Raw genomic sequence first — 6,457 nt, 5'->3', positions numbered from 1 at the left:
TTCCACAGTCTATCGGATATTCTTCATACGTAACCCGGATGCATAAACTAAGGAATTATAGAATTAATGATGAATATTCGTTAATTGAATAATTAACCGGTTGTTGTAAGTACTGATGTTTACCCTGGAAAATCCTATATTTTCCCTAAGTGTAAGTTATTGAATTATCTGTTCCAAACCAAATAGTATAAGCATCTACCATACTTATGTTGTTTAAACATTGTTCTGTTTGAAAACCAATATGAAAACCTTTGTATGAATACCTTTGTATGAAAACCGTAGTGTGAATACCGTAGTGTGAATACCCTCATGCAATCACTTAGTACATACGAGTTATAGAAATCTGGATCGAACAGACAGTCGATTGGGTGATTCCGCCCTAAGCTCACAACCAAACAAGGAACAGGAAATGAGGCGGAGATCACACATCCCGCTGCAAGTTGGATGTTAATTTCATATTACCCTAGCGTATATACTAAGTAATCACATAGTTACTAATCCTAGTGTCTATTTGTTAGGTGTATTATTATGTGAACGAGTCGTTGTTTCACCTGTGGATTCTTATAACCATATTATGGACGATCAACAATACGACGTACTCGGATGTATGTCGATAAAAATGACGTTTGTCACCCTCGGTTGACTGTAGCTAATAGTCAGGGTGCGGGATTGTCACTCCCGTATAGATCTATACACAAACTCACGCTCTCCCTCTCAGGAGACTCTGGTTACAAGGCGTCTTACACTGCTGGCTCTCTCAACGAATTCACGAATAATACTATGAAAACCCTTTTTGTTATGAATCCTTATAAAATTGTGTATTTTAATTCATAATTCATAAGTTTGTTACCTCTGTTCTGAAAACTGTATTTGTAATGTTTGTATTTTAACATGTTTAGTAAAACTGATTTCAAGTCTAGTGGTGACGATGTTTACCATGTATGCAATTTCTATGTTCAATGTATAATAGTAATAGAAAAATATAATAAATCAAATTATATTTTAAACACAAGGTTACTTGTGCTTTTAGTTGTATTCCCCCTGAAAACGTTAAAAACTCGGAAAATGTAGGGGTATGAACTCACCTGTAGTAAGTGTTTCGAATGAAGGCTCGCATAACGATAAGTAGTTCCACGAATGAATTTCCGAGATACAAACGAGTCCTAAATTACATATAATGGCATATATGGGCATGTAATTAGTGTTTTGGACAACTAACATGCAAGGAAACACCCTTAGGGACTAGGAAACACTTGAAACTAAGTGTTACAATCACATGTGATTGACTTAAAGGGGTTTGCGGCCACTCAAGAGAGTGTACGGCCAATGAGTGTACGGTCGTACACACTCCAAGAATGGTGACATTTGGGTCTTGATTCTTAGGGATTCAAAGGTTCTAGAGTTCTAATGGGTAACAAGTGTCTAGGAAGTGTTCTAGGTTCAAAGTTATCATCCTAACAAGGGTGTACGACCGTAGAAAGGGTGTACGGCCATACACTCTTGATGATCATGAGTTTTATGGTGTTTCAAGGTTAGAATCAAGGCTTTAACATGTCTAACTAGCCGATAGGGGAAGAACTCTTACTTTGGAGGTCTTTTAGGGTGTGTACGGCCAACCTATGAAGGGTTTACGGCCGTACACCCTTCAAGGTTATGAAGGTGATGCTGAAACATGAAGAATTGAGTCTTGGATCTAGAGGTCTTTCAAGTATAACAATTTTAAGGATGAAACACTTACATTTTTGGAGTCTTGGGGTGTTCACAACCGATGGTAGTTGAGAGAGAATGGGAGTGATCACGGTTGGGATGAGGAGAAAAAAGGAGAAAATGAGCCACACACACACACACACACACACACACACACACATATATATATATATATATATATATATATATATATATATATATATATATATATATATATATATATATATATATATAGAGAGAGAGAGAGAGGGTGGTGTACGGCCGTAGACCTGTGTACGGCCGTACACACCTTGTGAGTGGTCTTTCCGGGCCGATTCAATCTATCCAACCTCAATTATACACTAAGATTAAAAGCTCTTGAAGAGAAAGGAAGGAATATGATGCACATGGGGTAAGTTCACGGCCACCTTGAGTGTACGGCCGTACACACCTCTTGATGGTGTGTTTTGCTTGAATGAAACCCGATGAACTTAAAATAACTCATCCCCAGACCCAAACCTTGAATGTACTAGGCTTAGAACACTCAAATAGACCCTCAACGATGCTAAAATATAGCAAAAACGAGTCTGACTTCCAATGATCGCAGTAACTTAGAGATAGCGATTTCCGGGTTGTCACAATGGAGAAGGGCCAAAGCTTCATAAAGCTTGAGTCTTTATGTCCATGAGGGCCTAGAGGAGTCCAGATTTGAACTCCTCACTTCAAAACGTGCCCAATACTAGAAATGCCTCAAGAATAAGCTAGAAATGGCCCTAAACTCTTGAATGGAGAGATCTAACAAAAAAATGATCAAGGTAGTGGCTTTTTACCTTCAAATGAATGCCAAAACGAAGTAGATGCTGGATCTACAAGCTCCTTCTTGTTCCAAGCTCCTCAATATTCAAGTCTCTTCAAGAAAAGCACCAAACACACACTTTTAGCCTCTCACACACTCAAAATAGGAGGTTAGCTCGATTAGGGTTTGCTTCTAGATGTGAAAGGTGGTAAGGAGGCTGGAAGGAGGAATTAAGGTCCTTTAAATAGGCTGCAAACCCTAAAAATTAGTGTTTTTATGCACAACCTCTACTCGTCGAGTTGGGGTCCTCCAACTCATCGAGTAGGTTCCATAAACCACGCGACCTGATTAGTCTCTACACGACGAGTTGGGGCATCCAACTCGTCGAGTAGGTCTAAAAATATGAATATAAAGCTTTAAATTTTATACCTAGGAGTCGGGATGTTACATCATATCTTCAAAAAGTATGGTGCAAGAAACTTTAATCGTAATGTGGGAAAGCATACACCACATTTTATCATCAAAAGAATGAATAAAAAACACGATTTCAGATGGCTCACGTTATGAGATTTGAGAAGCTCATGATATGAGTATGGTTAAATCGAATTCCAGATCATGGTAATATCCATCTCACGACGTGAAGGGTAGAGTCTCACGTTGGGAGAACTGGGGAATAACGTAATGATGTTCTTCACTAATTCTTCTATATGTGTAAACTTCAAATGCCCTCTCAACTAATTAAGACTCATTTTAAGAACCCTTGTTTTCTATAACTCCCTATTTTCTTCTCCAATCTCTCTTCGCACATGATTTTTTCCCCACACTTATCAAAAATTGTGGTCTTCGGTTTTAAAAATCTAACACGCACGGTTTTTTCTCTCTCGATATTCTAATGATTATGCGAACAAAACAAACCAAGGAAATTGTAAAAGTGAAAGAAGAAAACAAACATCACACATTCGGTTATAAAAAAATAAAACAAAGAAAACTTAAATCAAAAGGATAAAAATTCTTCAAACATCAGATTCCCCCCCCCCCCCAAGAAGCATTTCTTTTTTAGGAGTCGTGAGCTGGACTCCTTCCCGCTCTACGTTGTGTAAGTTGGGAGTGGAATGCCCCCTTCTCCTTTTGCTCCTTCCACCTCTTCTTATACGCTTGAACTCTCCTTATATATGCTTTCTTTGAATTTTCCTTTTTCGTTTGATGATAGCAAGCTTCAAGTTTTCTTTTAACTCTTTAGGACTTTGCATCACTTGAACTCTTCACTTTATTCGTAGCTAATTCTTCCATGGCTAACCCCATCCCGTCAAGATTTACTTCCTTTCCTTCTTGATCATCCTCTTCATCACTTGAACTTATTTCTTCGCTTTCACAAATTTCTTCATCTTGAATTTTTGGTGTGGTAAAGGCAAAGACTTCTTTGGCTTAGTAAGCTTGACTTCTTCTTAAGGCTTTTCTCGTTTCTGGACCTCTTTTTCCATTAATTTCTCTAATTCTTCAAGTTTATTGTCTTCATCCATAAAGAACACTTCATTTTGATTCTTAAACTTCTTGAATCCTTCTTCGACTCCGAATGTCATCTCTTCTTTTCCAACTCGCAAAGTAAGCTTTGATTCACGAACATCTACCAAGGCTCTAGTAGTATTGAGTAGTAGGCATCCAAGTATAATAGGTACATCCTCATCCTCTTTCATGTTGATTACTACAATATCAATTGGATAACAATTTTTCCAATTTTGACCAATAAATCTTCAACAATTCCTCGAGGATAAGTTACCAACCAATTTGCCATGTGGATTGCCATCCATGTTGTCTTCAGTTCTGGAAGGTTTAGCTTTTGATAAAATAAATAAGGCATCAGATTAATGGTAGCTCCAAATTGGCTATGGCAAATGTCTTCTTGGAATTGCCAAATTCACAAGGTAGTGTATTACGTCCTGGATCTCCCATCATAGTTGAAATTTCTTCCATGATTACCACTGGACATTATTCATTAAGAACCACCTTGGAAGTTTTATGTAATTGTTGGCGAGTGTCTAGAAGGTCTTGAAGAAAATTTTCATATTCGGGCATTTTTGCTAACGATTCAATAAATGGGGTATAATTGGAATACTCTTGACTTGCTTGATGAATCTCTTGTGTTCTTGGTGTGCCCTTGCTCAAGAAGGAAAAGGTATCGGAGGATGATATGTTTTAATAGGATACAAATTTTTATGTCCAAACTGAGCCCACGAAGTAAGCTCTTGATCCTCAAGTCATGAGAACTGAGCATCAACCCTTTCTTCTTCTTTAATCTTCATTCTTTTTGGCTGTGGATCGGGATCGTGGATCTCTATAGGCTCTGAATGAGGGTCTTCATTAGTGGATATGGCCATTACTTGTGGTTGTGGTTTTGAATCAGGATTTTTGGGTGGTAACCTTTCGTTAACAAGTGTAGTTAACTGCCCGAGTTGAGTCTTGATATTTTTTATGGAAGCTTGATGATTTATCATATAGCATCAGTAGCATCGTGTCTTTTTTCAAAGGCTTCTATAAACCTATTAAACATTGACTCGAAATCCAACTTCTTCTAGGGTGGTGGTTGATCTTTTTGGTAGTAACCTCATCCAGTTTGCCCATATTTTTCTTCTTTTTGTTTTTTGTATTATTCATATGGCAACCACTCCTTCTTCGACTTCCTCCAATCTTCATCATATTTATCACCACTAGAGTAAAACACTTGAGCTTTTCTATTTCCATATTCATCTAAATCACATTCTTTAGTTAAGTGTGGCCCATTACAATTTTCATAAGCAACTCTTATAGCATGTATAGATTGATCCAGTTTCATCATTCTTCGATCCATGTTTTCTCATTTTGCCAAAAATGCTGCCTTGTTCTCGTTCCCTCCATTTCAATTTCCTCTTATAGCATCTTCTCGTGGGTTATGATATTCTCTCGAGTGCTTTGCAAATTCTTCCATCAACTCTTTGATGGTGGTCGATTCTTTATTTGTCATTGGTCCTTGAGAATCAAGGAGTTGCCTTGTTGTAACGTTCACCTCATCATAGAAAATAGAGACTTCTTGTTGCACGTTCAAGTCATATTGAGGACAATCTCTCAGAAGGCCTTTATATCTCTCACAAGCCTCATATAATGAATCTCCCATTTCTTGTTGGAAGTTCGCTATCTTCTTCTTTAGCTTTGAGATCATTGAAGGTGGACTAAATTGTTCAATAAACACTTCACGAAGGTTGTCCCAAGTCCTTATTGTTCTAGGAGTTAATGATTTCAACCATATCTTTGCATCACCAGTAAATGTCACGGGAAGCATTATCAGTAATACTGCATCTCTTGAAACGTTTGGAACATTGAAATAATTATCAATGTCCAAGACTTCATCGATATGGTTGAAAGCATCTTCATACTCTTTCCCGGAAAAAGGTATGTCCTTGATCATTGATGCCCCTTGAGCTCAAACCCCTATCAGCTGGAATCTTGGGATGTACAAGAACTGGACCATTGTCATTACGCAACCTTTTCTTGTACTCCCCCATCATCATGGTCGTGATATCCGCCATCTCTTCAACCACGCTTCTTATGTCTTCTTCTCTAGATTCGCTTTTTGTGCCCGCCTCATATCCAGTCCCCTTTGCGTTAAAAGTTCTTTCAAAACTTTCAAACTTGTCCACATGAGAAGTACTACTTGATTCGCCAAGCATTTTGTCCTTCTTTTTATGGAAAGTGGATTCCGGATCTTCAAGTGGTGGAATGATCAGAGTTCTGGATCCTCGGGTCATAAAGTACTGAAATAAAACAAAATGCAAATGCGTAAAAACAAACTAAAAAGAGAATAAACGAGAAATTGGAAAACACTGAACTCACGCCGTGAGGTGTATCCTGACGTCGTGAGAACCGAACAAACGTAAAAAAAAACTTTGTAGAAAATTAACTTTTTGCGGTTTTTACCCAACAAAAAGAATCGATTAACCTAAA

General features: G+C 37.9%; 1 non-coding gene across 1 annotated transcript; it reads left to right on the top strand.

The window, feature by feature from the left end:
• The first annotated feature begins 5,559 nt into the window (after positions 1-5,559).
• On the top strand, positions 5,560-5,666 carry LOC145168075 (small nucleolar RNA R71). The gene has a single exon (XR_013741666.1). It is a non-coding gene; the product is annotated as a small nucleolar RNA R71 (small nucleolar RNA).
• The last annotated feature ends 791 nt before the right edge of the window (positions 5,667-6,457 follow it).

This window comes from Lactuca virosa, chromosome 3 (genome assembly GCF_052849685.1).
Source record: "Lactuca virosa cultivar CGN04683 chromosome 3, Lactuca_virosa_CGN04683_v6, whole genome shotgun sequence".
In the NCBI taxonomy this organism is placed as follows: Eukaryota; Viridiplantae; Streptophyta; class Magnoliopsida; order Asterales; family Asteraceae; genus Lactuca; species Lactuca virosa.
This window is presented reverse-complemented; position numbering and strand designations above follow the sequence as displayed.